Below are 13,763 nucleotides of genomic sequence, written 5' to 3' on the forward strand. Positions count from 1 at the left end.
ACTAAATTGATACAACTTTTTTGGATGACAAAGTGATCAGTTTTGAACAAATTAAAAATGAATAAAACGAATGTATTCTTTGACTCAGCGGTTACTTTGTTATGCATTTATTCTACAGATACGTTCACGGGGATGCACAAATATACATAAGCACACACACATACACATACACTCATACACGCTCAGGCACACAGGTTGATGCTCATCTGCAACACTGATGATTATTCCTAACAGCCAGAAACAACCATTGAGAATCCATTAAATAAATTGTGATTTATCCAGTGAAACACTATACAGATGTAAAAACAAATGAAATAGCTGTGTTCTCATGTGAAAAAAATTCTAAGTTGTATATTTTCCAAGCTATATTTTTAAGTGTCAAACAAGGTATAGAAAAATATGCCTTATAAGCCACTGTGTGCTTTGACAAAGAAATAAAAACAGTACGTGTACACGTATATTGTGCACGGATCTTTTCTGGAAGGCACACGGGAAACGGGAAACAGCGCACGTCAGCCCTGGGAATGGGTGCTGAGGTCTGGGGTGGGCGGGAGACTCACTTTCATTGCATATATTTTATGGTCTCTTTTAATTTTTAGCCTATATATTTATTACCTCAAAAACCCAGCAAAACATTTTTAAAAGAACAAATAGATTTGAAACCAAGGCCAAGAGAAGGTTAAATCCTGGCAGATACAGTACCTGAAAATTGAGAGGAAGGCAGGCAGGGCGGGCCCAGGGGACTGCAGAAGGGCCCGTCTCGGAAGCTCACCTTGAGCAGGGATTGGAAGGCAAAACGGAGGGTGGGAGAGGGACAAGGCCAGGTGGCCCAGCAGGAGGAGCAGGCCAAGGCCGGGGGTACTGCGGGACACACGCCCACTGGGAGGCCCTGAGCGCCTGTGAGCAGCGGCCCTGGGCAAGCACAGGTGAAAGAGGGGCGTAAACAAAAGAACCTCTCAGTAGGGGCTGCTGGGCAGGGGCCGTTTTCAAAGGATGCTGTGGATGCTGGGAAAGTGATGGGCAGCCTGGTGGGTCGGGGTCTCCAGCTGGGAGACCCATGTGCAGTTAAAACAAAACAGGAAGAAGGTGGCAAAGGCGAGGAGTGAAAGACAAACTCAAGGGTCATTCCGGAGGAGGACGCCCGGGGGCAGCAGTGACTTGGATTTATGATGCTAAAAGGGGGATCAGGGACTCCAGGAGCCCAAGAACAGAGGGAAGGGCCATTGGTTATCCTGTCTATTCAGCTAGTTAATGACCCGCCTGGTCCTGGAACCCTGGCCTCCAGATTCTTCACCGTTGGGAGAAAACAGGACCCCACAAAGCATCTACAGTCACAGCAAAGGCCCCCAACCCATCCCCCCACCCCAAGGCATCACACCTGACCTAGCGTTGACGTCTCTTTCTTAAGAGACCAGACCAGACCGAGCAGAGGAAGCTGCGCGGTCCACAGGCTCTGGCTGCTGCGGCCACCAACACTCCTTGTTCTAGTCCACAAGCATCTCCCAGCTGCCCCCGCCCCACTCCGGGATTTGGGGATTGTTTTGGCAAAAAGTAAGAGGCCAGGAGGTCAAGTTATCTCTCACCAATGCCTCGGTACAGCCAACCTCTCCTGCAGAGAGCAGAATATCCCGTTTCCCAAAAACTGCATGATACTCCATCAATTCCTTACATCATTGATTGCTTAAACATTTCCCTATTGTTGAGCAACTAACTTTATTAAAAGTTTTGCTCTCATAAATAATGCTGGAATAAATATTTTTGGTTTATTAACTTTTATTGCAGTTCTAACTGTGTCTTTGGGGAGATTTCTTACAATTACAATTTTGGTGTCAAAAGGTAAACACCTTTTAAAAATTCTTGAAACATTTTCCCAGTGGCTCTTCAGTAAGATTTGTATCTTTTTACACTCTCATGGCAGGGGTTGCTGTCTCATACACTCTTCTCAGCAAGCAAACATGCTGTTTCTATAAATGCTGGTTGATTTTGATGAATGGAAAGTATATCTTGTTATTTTTAGAGCCTGGTCACTAGAATTCCAGCATGTTCCATCATATCAAATACCATTTATCTTTCCATTTCCTAAGGAAAAAAGGGAGGAAGGGAGGAAGGAAGGAAGGAAGGAAGGAGAGAGAAGGAGAGAGAGAAAAGGGATAAGATCTCTCCCACTCAACCACTTCACAGGCTGTTGTGACAATAAAATGAGATAATATATTTTAAATGTTAAAGAGGCTACATAAATGTCAGGCAGGAAAAAAATGGATTCCACGGAACTGACTTCCAGTGAGCACTTATGAATCCTATTAATTAAAAAGGCTTGTGCAACTTCGTGACATTTAACTGCACTATAGATAATTCACATATATGGACCCTGAGAATCTGAGCGCTTCTGGGAAATATGATAAAAATGCGTGATATCTGCCAGGAAGATTGCAGACTTTCGATAAAGAGACGACTTTAAGCCAACAGCGTGCTCAGCCCAGGTCCCGGGGAGAGGCAGGGTGTGGACTCCATCACGGAGCAGCCCCCACCCGGCCACCTCCTGAGGTCAGATGAGCGCTTTTCTGCCGGGCTGTGCGACTGCTGCTCATATCACTGTTCGCAGCAAACACAGCTCAGTGTGCAGCACGCAGCTCCCACGTTTAGAAAACAGAATGGCTCTTGAAAATAATTTTTTTTTACATGATAAATAACTTGTGCCAGTGATGCTGCTGGAACCCTGCAAATCCCCTGGCTGGCTTCCTCACCTCCCTCAGGGACTCAAATATCTCTTCAGTAAAGCAACCTTTCCATACCACCCGATTTAAAATCTCCACCCTCTCCCTCCATGTGCACCTCTCCCCTCACATGTGTGACTTCCGCCCACAGCACCCACACCACCTGATATCTCCTGTAGGTATCTGTTTATTAGCTGTCTGGCCCCCAGAAGGAAAGCTGTGTGAGGGCAGAAATTTTGTCTGTGTTTGTCTAAGTGCTGTGTGTTCCCAGCTGCTGCTAAAATGACTGGCGGGGAGAAGAGATTCTGCAAAGGCACACATACGTCTGTAACTATGGGACAGAAATGCTTCTTCTAGAAAGGCCAGGGAGAACGGCAGAAACAGCGAGGATCTACCATCAGAAGGCAGAATTCCAGCCTCTACTTATTAACTGGGGACCTTCCATAAAGTCATACAGCTTCCCCTGCTTTATCTGAAAAGTGATATAAAGTCTTGTGCTATTGCTGCACAGGACAAACTTACATGATTTTTAAACAATAAATAACTCCACAAATATAATGTTAAACACATCTGGGTTTCTGTTTTCAGTTCTTTTGTTTTTGTTTTTGTTTTGTTTTGTTTTGTTTTAGATAGAACAGTCACTTGAGACTGACTCTGTCATCACTCAGGGGCACCACAGCCCAGGGGTTGGGAGCCTTCAGTGGCTCTGGAATCAGACAAGCATGCAATGAATTCCAGGACAGATGTTAATTAACCACATGACCTTGGGCTGTTTCTACGACATCCAGAGAGATGGAGTTGCAGGAGCTGATTCACATGCTTGAAGTGAAGGATACGTACAATGATGTGCATGAAACTCTTAGCAGATGCTTACTGTCAATAGTTTTCTTGACTAGAGTGGTTACTTTTTCCAAAGAAGGTGCATTCTCTGTTGCAAAAGTATTTGGTTTTCAACTACAAAAGGAAACTTCTTAAAACAACAACAACAAAAAAAACTTCCTAAAAGTTTTTAATTGACAAAATAAGGTCACTTGTGTTGAATAATTAGGTAAATACTTAAGCTTATGCTACCTAGATGGCAAAAGTGTAGTCCTTCACTCTCAAATAATAAAACAAAATGATAAACCACCATTGTTCTTGACTTTGAGGAAAAATGCATTTCCATCATCACCAAGCTGAAAGTCCTGGGTAAGTCTGCTCTGCTCTGTGACAGTCCCTCCTGTGGAAACTGGTGTTTATGTTTATCTGATCTTATGTGATCTTCCACAGCTGGGAAGTCTCAGTTTTCTAACTTTCAAAATAACCAGAAGCGAATATTAATAGGTGCACTTCCCTTTGATGCTAGAAAATGCATGAAAATCTGGGTGTGCTCAACAAGACGAAGGATGAAGAAGGGAATTGACCTCAACTTGGAGCCTTTTCTGGCCAGGACTGAGAAAGCTCCTTTTCATTATAGTACCCAATTTCATCCTCACAACAGACCCTTCAGGAAAAGGATGACACTTTTGATTTAGAAATGAGAAGGTGAAGTCTCATTGAAGTTAAAAAACTTGTACACAATCATGAAGCTAATAGGAGCCAAAATTCGAATTCCAGTTCAGGTCTGACAGACACTACAGAAAATGTGCATATTCATTTGACAAATACTTACTGAGCTCCTGTTATATGTCAGGCATTGGTCTAGACACTGAGATTATAAGAATGAGCAGAAGTCTCTGCCTTCCTGGAGTGTACACATAGTGCAAGAGCACAAATATACACACACATTATCGGTGCACAGTCACAGGTATGGAGATGCATCCAGATAGAGATGTGGGTACTGATGTAGACGTGATATGAATGGAGATACAGATGTAGTTATGGTGATGGACACAGTGTAGACACAGGCATGGACATAGAGATACAGATGGATAGTAATGAGCTAGAGTCACGGGGAGGAGAACAACAAACAGCATTATTTGAGGCTGAATCATGGGGAAGGCCTGTCTTAGGAGTAATAGAGACCTGAATGAAGCCCCAAGTGTGATGAACAGGTGGGTGAGTTGATGTCAATCATGTTTTGTAGGGATGGTATTGGGTGCTGCACAAAGTGTAGACTGTAGGGGGGCAGTAGAGTGTCCTGACAGCAAAAATACCTGGGAAGAGATTATTGCAGGGAGTTCCCATGGGAGACAGGCGGGCTAGGAGGAGAGGGAGTGAGAGAAATGGTCACTCATTAGTCACATTATGAGTCACTTTGATTTCCCTAGGGAATTTAAAGGGGGTTCTTCCTATAAAAGACTGATTTACTTGAAGGTTTTGTGGACATCATTGCATTGCGGAATACATTGTATACCAATACCACACTTTCCCAAGTCATTAAAACAGTAAGAAGATGGCACAAAAACAACATATCCTGTGTTATGATCCTGTTAAAAATTAAAAGGAAATTAGGACTATGAGGGAATTCCATTTGTTTTGCAATTGAAGTCATGGCCCACTGGAAATGGAGGGGCTCTTGTTCCTGTTCAAGCTTGATCTTCTTGTTTTGCAAATAGAAAAACTAAAGCCCAGAGATGGAGAACAAGTATCCTCTCAGCCTTGCAGCCAGGAGCTCCTTCACTTGTTACTTTGCAGATATGCACATAAAGCAGTAAGAATTAATGACTTTTTAACTAAAAGAATGACCACAGTTCTGCTCACATTTCACCCTATAAATGTATGTCCGAATTTCCTAACTTTAACCTTTAATGCAAGCTCTCTTCAGGGAGAAATAGTTCCAGGCTACTAGTCAGGATATTCGGAGGCATGAGGGAAACTCCTCAATGAAAGCTCTTGCTACAGAAAATGTTGAAAGAAATATGCATTTATGTCTTCAAATAAGTACACATTTGTTGATGGATCTTTTAACCCTAACTTCAGAATAGAGAATTTTGGGTGTTTTTATTTTATTCAATTAAAACTCAGAAAATAATCTTTCCTACCTCAAAGACGAACACTAATACATTAGATTTGGAAGAGCTAACAGAACAGCTTCAGCCAAAAGTGAAATTTGATAGCTCCCCTGAATGCCTTATTATTTTAGAGAAATGGGACACACCCTTAATTATGGCAAAGTAAGCACAGCCATTAATGTCATGCAGCTTAATAAAAATTTTGGAGACTCCATAGAAAAGTTTACGATGTGTTTTCTAAATCGTGGTATTTTGTTGATTGCTCAGTCGTTACAAGAGCTTGGGCCTTGCAGAATCCATTCGCTGCATCCAACATAAGCAGTGCTGTTAGCATCCAAATTCATATAATGAGGGGAGGGGGCTGGAGAGATTTTAAGACCAAATAAACAAGGATGTAGAAAAGCCCCAGAATACTTCTCACTGCCAAATCTCAAATCATAAACCTCACCAGGAAGAAAATATATGCATATGTATATACATATACACACACATAAATATGTGTGTGCATATATATATATCATTTGCTGCATTAGATATGCTGACACAATACATTGCATTATAAAGAGCACTGGAAAAAGAGCTACAGAACCCCTATTCTTGCATGCATCTGCTGCTAACAAATTATATGACCCTGGGCAGGGCAGGGCCCTCCATGGGCCTCATTTTTCACAACTATTAAAGCAAGAGATTGAGTTCTATGATCACTAAGGTCTTTCTTTGAATATTTTTCTGACCCCAGGGTTGTATTTAGAATTCTCGAAGCAAGAAATTAGCCACTTTTAAAGATTTGCTACTTTGACCTAGAAATGTTCCATGTTTTGTCCTTTGTTTTCCCATTAGAGTAGACATTTAAATAAAAATGAAAGGAACTACTGTCGTTTTTCCAGGCACAGTTTATGTGTAATGAGAGCAGTGATTATCTCGGCAAAGAAACAGCTCCCTCATAAAGGTTTAAAATTAGCACTTCTCCTCCCTCTAGTGGAAATGTAATGTATTTGCTCTAAATGGAATTGGTTTAAGTATTCATCAAAGGAAAAAGAGAAAAAGGGCTAGCATAACAAAATCATAACCAGGGATTGAGCCAAATGCAATTTGTTACAAGTTTTCCACACAAATGTCTTATATATTTCACTTGCTTAAAGAAATTCAAGATTAACACTGAAAGGCTGCAAAGTAGATTTAGATCAATGCATGGTCTCCAAATAAAATAACACAGGTCCAAATGAGATGTTTTGTATCTAATTTATGCCCACAAGCATCTTAAAATCAGTTCACTTATAAAAATTCCTGGGCCAAAACAGTTGACAGAACAGGACAAGTAACACAACACTCAGGACGTTCTTAAGAAAGAAAGGTTCATTTCAATCCAGTCTGACATGCATTATACCTATTCCCCTCAGGTGTTCGAGATTCGGTCTCTCTGGAACACCGCAGGCAAAGTGAATCATACCCTGATTTTTCTTACACACCTACACCATTCACAGGAAGGATCAAAATAATGACCATCATCTTAGCATACGTCTGCCCTCCATGTGGGGTGCTTCTTCTTCTTCTTTTTCTCCTCCTTGCAGCCATACAGGAATAGAGAGGGCTGGGGAGTATGGCACAATTGGAGAGATTGTGACCCCAAACGTATATACATTCAATTGTCTGAGGATCGGAAAATTTTTTTGAAAAGTAAAATCAAATAACACCGTGCTGGCTGAATTCCGCCTGCTGGCCACTCCATGGACAGCCCTGCTTGGCCCTGGGAGAGAGAGACATTCCACAAAGAAGGCAGGTGATAAGATGTGCACCTTAACAGGTGAGCAGGTAAGTGGAAGTCAGATAAGTGAGTAAGTTGGGTGTTGACCGCAACAAGCCCCAAGAGGAAGGCTTCACTGCATGAGATGAGAAGCTTCGCACAAAGCATTCAATCTCCCCACTCATCATGAGCTGTCTCCAAGGATTACCAGAACCTGAGACAAGCATGGCACGTAGAAGATGCAAATACAACAGATAAATAAACAAAAGCCCACCTCAGAGGAAACTGAGACTTTGCAGGAAGAACTGTAAACAAAGCAATGATTCATAGTCTCAGAAAGCCAAGTAAGGACAGTGCATCCAAGGAGAAAATAAGAGATATTGTAGAAGAACCTTAAATAATGAGAAAGATAAAAGAAAGAAGGAAGGAAGGAAGGGAAAGAGGGAGGGATGGGGGAGGGAGGAAAGGAGGAAAGAAAGAAGGAAGGACTTTTGGAATTTCAAAATTGGACAGCAGAAATGAAAACCTTAATAGAAGATTTTAAACAGAAAATTGTTGATCAGTTAGTGCCAATTTGATGGCGAGTACATGTGGAGCCTATTCATCTGATCTTGTGATACCTCACTTGGGATAATGGACTCAAGCTCAATCTAGGAAAATATAAGAGGTGCTAGATCACTGTCATTTCTTATAATTGAGTAATATTCCATTGTATACACATACCAAATTTTTATAATCCACTCATGAATTGATGGGCACTTGGGTTGTTTCCACATCCTTGCAATAGTGAATTGTGCTGCCCATGAGACCAACACTACGGTGCTCACATGTTAGTAATATTCTCCAGGGATTAAGGGGTTGTGGGGGATGGGGCTGGTAAACTCACAACTAATGGATGTGGTGAGCATTGTAGAGGGGAAGGGCATGCCTCTAATCCTTGCTTGGGTGAGGCAAAGACATAAAATGTAACCAAAATGTTTGTACCCTCGTAATATCCTGAAATAAAAAATAAATAAATAAAAGAAAAAAAGAAAATTGAAGAAATCTTACAAAATAAAAGTATAAAAAAGTAATATGTAAGAGAAAGTTAAGGAAATTAGAAAACCAGTCCACAATGTCCAATATCTGAATAATAAAATATACAGAAAAAGAGAAGGGGAAAAATTAAAAAGTAGAATTTATCAGGGAAACAAATCAAGAAAATCCCCGAGAACTCAACAACATGAGTTTCCAGACTGAAAGGTCTCACCAGTTGCCCAGAGAGAAAGAGACCCACACCAAAGAACATCACTGTGAAATTCTGAAAGGCAAAACTTGATGGACAAATAGAAGGTTCTATACATTTCCTAAGGGAAAATAATGTGTGAGATTGTTACAGCAAGTATTACAGCGAGTGGTCCCGAGGACAAACCTAGCGGCACACGGAGAGTCGGAGAATCAAGGTTTATTCGCCGGCGGGCTCAGAGGGGTCTTGTCACCAAATTCTGAGCCCCGTCTACCCAATTTTTCCCATTTTTATTAAGTTGGGGTGATCCAAGGGAAGGGGTCTCAAGTGACTAATGCCCGCTAGGTAATAGGTTAGGTTGGTGTCTTGCATCAGGTAATTAGGTTTAGTGTTATGCTGATGTGCTAGATGTTAGGTTAGTGATAGGCAAATGTGCCAGGTGTTAGGTTAGTAATATGCTAATGTGGGTCTTCCATGTTGGGTGGGGGTCTCAGGTGGCTGCTGTGCTAAGTAATATGGAGGTTTTCCTTATCAAGATGGTCAGAGGCAGGCCTCCTGCCCCCAGTTCCTCCCTGCAGGCTTTGCTTTGGCACTGAGAGCATCAGTTCAGGGCAGGGAGTGTTGAGGGCAGAGAGGAAGCGCCCAAGGACTGAGGGGATGCAGAGCACAGCCTGGGAGCAAGACGTGCCAGCAGGGCTGGAGGAGAGACAGATGCAAGAGCTCCAGACACCACAGAGCCCCAAGCTGAGGCCAAGTTCAACATGCAGGGCTACCAGACCCAAAGGGCAGTGCACACCCGGGTGGAGAGAGAATAACGTGACCATGGTCCCCATTCCCCTCACCCCCATGGTTGCCCAAATAACTCTCTCAGCCCCAGTTGCCATTTTGGAGAAAGACAGAAATCTCTTGACACTGAGCATTTTCTCTTAAAAAGAGTGTGTTTTACCTACGGGGCTGTTAAACACTCACATTATTTTAAATGTTAAACCACGTAGGACTAAACTTGTTTCCCTAGGCTAACCTGGGCTGCACATGAGAAAACCCAGAGAATTTATAGGCAGTATGAAAGGACACTATTTCCTCCTGTTTATAGACTGCAGCTGTATACTGAATGAATTCCATGAAATGACTACACTTTCGTACACTCTTAAATTGAGAAAAACAATAATACTTTGCTGGGAAAAAAGGCCAGTATCCGTTTCTCCTCTCCCTGCTCATAACAAAGAAACTGTCTAAGTAGAGGAACAAATCTGCAATTGCATATGCCTGAAGATTAAAATCAATCTGCTAGTGGATGTGCTTGCTGATGTAAAGCAGAGCTGGCTGTCTGACTCTGGGTTCACACTGAATGAGATGTAACAGCTTGAACATGAGAAAAACTGAAGGTCAGGAGCACCCTTGTCCTCCAGCGCACCTGCCTCATAGGATGAATGGTGTCCTGACGCCCTCATCTAAATGGAGTTCTCATTCTGGATCTGCCAACATAACCTAATGGTTAAAATGGTTTCAGCTTAACTCCCCATTTGCTGAAATTTAAATATATCTAAATATGAGCACTCATTCCACTTGGAGGTGGGTAAATTCTATGGTCTGGCATTTCCCCATAGGACTGGCCTTAGTTGGATTTAAGTACACCCTTGCTGATGCGCGCGGACCTACATCTTTCAGTCACACTTTGAACTGATGTACAAGCTGCAGATATTTCTATGTAAAGATAAAAAATAGGAAATTACTAATTTTCGAATCGCAACTATACATTAGAACTATATTAACATATATTTAAAAATCTTTGAGAAAATATGATTTTATCCTTACTTATAACTTATGAAATAAAGGCTCAGGGAAGTGAAATAACTTGCTGAGTGTCACAGCAGAGGCTGAACTCAATATCTTGCCTGCAGATGCCTGGGCTGGAGCTTCTCTCACCATCTCTTACTGTCTGCCTTGCTGTGCAAAACACTTGCCTCACATAAGGTACTTATTGTTTTCCAAAAGGTGATTTTGCTTGTTGTAATTTTTTTTGCTTGTTGAAAATTGCTTCTGGCCAAGATGAAGTAACAAGGACAAAATGTATCCCCCCACCTAAAGCAACCAAACAGTCAGACAAAATTATGAAACAGCAGCAACAAATGAAATGTCCCTGTGACTGGATGGAAATAAGGTGAGCCCAACAATTGCCTCAGGTTAATGACTTCTGAGCATCTGAAGACTGAAGAAGAGCCCAGCACAATCCAACAGACTCCCTGAGTTGGGGAGACAGAGCTGAGAGTCCCAGGAGACCGAGGCAGTTGAAGCTGAAAGAGATGCACAGAGCGAGAACATCAGGGTTCCACAGAGAGCCTTCCTTCAGTACTCAGCCATGACAGTGAGCAATGCTACCCAAGGCCAGGCAAGGAACCTTCCCCAAAGGCTACAGACAACAGAACCCCACACATGCACAGAGTCAGGTATAGTTCTTGTTCTCAGTAGCCAGACTGGAAAACTTCATAATTCATGGGGCTTACCCATTGCAGTTGAGCATTGCAAAATACTAGTGAACCTGAAGACATAGCAATAGAAACTACCCAAAGGGAAACACAGGGCAAAGAGGAATTTAAAAAATTAAAAAGATCATCAGTGGGTTGTGGGACAACTTCAAGCAATCTAATATATATGGGACTGGAGTCCTTAAGGGAGAAAAGAGAGAAAGGTTGACAGAAAAACTAAAAGAATTTTTTTTTTTCAAAATTTAATGAAAACTAAATACCCACCAATCCAACAATAGCAACAAACTGCTACAAGTACATGAATAAATCTACACCAAAGCACATCATAATCAAATTATTCAAAGCAATGATAAAGAGAAAAGGCAGCCAGAGCATTGACACTGGTTGTGTACAGAGGACAGAGGACCAGCACGAAGGATGACAGCAGATTTTCCATCAGAAATAATGTAAGTGAGAAGATATTGGGACTAAAACAAATACACAAATAAACAAAAAACCCTGTGACCTAGAATTTAAAACCAAGTGAAAACATCTCTCAAAAAGTAAGTTGAAATATAGACGTTTTTATATACACAAGAGCTGAAAGAATTCATCACTGGCAGACTCACTATGGAAGAAATGTTAAAGGACGTTGTTTGGAAGAAGAAAAAACATTACATGGAGACGTGGATTTACACAAAGACACGAAGAACAACAAAAAGTGTTGTAAACAATGTCCAAGGTAACTTTATTTGCAAAAACTAAAACCTGGGACCAATCCATACATCCACTGACGGGTTAATGATGATATATGTCCAGAAGATGAAATGCTACTCTGCCAAATAAAAAAGGGGTGGGGGAGAATGAATCATTGATTCACACACCAACAATGAGGAATCTCAAATAATCATGTGCTAATTGATGAAGTCTGATAAAAAAAAAGAGCCCATACTATTAAATTCCATTTATGTAAAATTCTAGAAAATATAAACTAATTTCCTGTGAAGTCAGACATGTGTTTGCCTGGAAATGGAGAGGCCAGGGAGGCCAGAAAGGTGGAATTGCAAAGAGGCCCAAGGTCATTTCTACAGGTGATAACACAGTTCACCATCTTGATTGTGGTAATGGTTTCATGAAATTATACATATGTCAAAATGAATCAAATTGTATATCTTAAATGCCTGAACTCTTTTGCATGCCATTTCTCTAAGCAGCCAATCAGTCAAGAGTTGTGTATGATTGATTAGCCTCATCATTTTTCTTCACTAAACATAATATTTGATATCTCGTGGGCTCTTTTTAAACAGTTTTAGTCCCATATGTTAGTGGAAGTGTCCTAGGTTCTTAGTGGAAAAGATAAAGGAATATAGGCTCAACTGGGTGTTCTGGATCAGAAACCCAAAACAAGAATGGTTTAAACCAGATCGAAACATCTTCATCACACGTATAAGCTGAGGCAGGGGTCCGGGGCTGCCATGGTGTTCCACATTCTGGTACTGGTCTCTATTCAGCTGGTTTTTCTCCCTCTCTCTGGTCTCATCCTCGTCCTCTGGTCCTTATATGGGCCACTGTCACTTCTGAACACAGCCGGTATGAAGGGTTAAAGGACAAAGGGACAATATCCCTTTGATGTTTCAAATGTTCCTTTTGCTCACATACTATTGGCAAGAGCCTAGCCAGTGGGCCACATCTAGCTGCAAGGGAACCTTGGAAATGTAGTCCGAACTCTCAACACGGTGTGCTGAGCTAAACATTCTACTACTATTGACGAAAGGGAGGATACATATGCAGGCAACTAATGGTCTATCACAGGAACAGAAACAAACCAATTTTATAACGAGCAGAGCCAAGCAAATGATCAGTTGCCATCAGTTTTAGGGCAGGTGGTGCTGCCTCATCTGGTAATAATGCTCACAGACCATATACCCGTCCGTGTGTGAAGAGCCCAGTTGTAGAAAGAATTATTTCTATTATAAAACACTGCCTCATCTAATACTCACAAACCATATACCTTTCCCTGTATGAAAAGCTCAGGTGTACAAAGAATGTTTCATAAAAATCTCGTTAATATTTGTAATGAGGAAACAATGTTTAAAACAAAATGATCACCCTCCCTTTTTTCTGTAAGCACTTTGATCACAAATTCCATTTAGCCTGCGGCTCACACCTTTAGACTAAAACTTCTCCCTAGATATCACAATACTGAACAGATAACCTGGAGGGACACTTTTCAGACAAATCAATTTGCACCCAGGAGAACAACGTGGATTAGAAAATCACGGCAAGTTTATTCACATGCAAGAGGCATAAAGAAAAGCGTTAGATGTTTGTTTTTCTAGGCTGCCAGGATAAGCTTTTCAAAGTTTAAAGTAAATAAAACCAATTATATAATTAGATACCACATTGCAAAGAATTCTAATGGTATTTGTTGGCTTTAAAAATATTTTAAACTGAAACCCATTACATGTTTATATACATAGATACATTATGTAGGAATTACCTGTAGTTCTTTTAAAATACTATGATGTTGGCTGGGCGCGGTGGCTCACGCCTGTAATCCTAGCTAGCCCTCTGGGAGGCCGAGGCGGGTGGATCGCTCGAGGTCAGGAGTTCGAGACCAGCCTGAGCAAGAGTGAGACCCCCGTCTCTACTAAAAATAGAAATAAACTATCTGGACAACTA

The sequence above is a fragment of the Lemur catta genome, chromosome 4, assembly GCF_020740605.2.
Source record: "Lemur catta isolate mLemCat1 chromosome 4, mLemCat1.pri, whole genome shotgun sequence".
Classification (NCBI taxonomy): Eukaryota; Metazoa; Chordata; class Mammalia; order Primates; family Lemuridae; genus Lemur; species Lemur catta.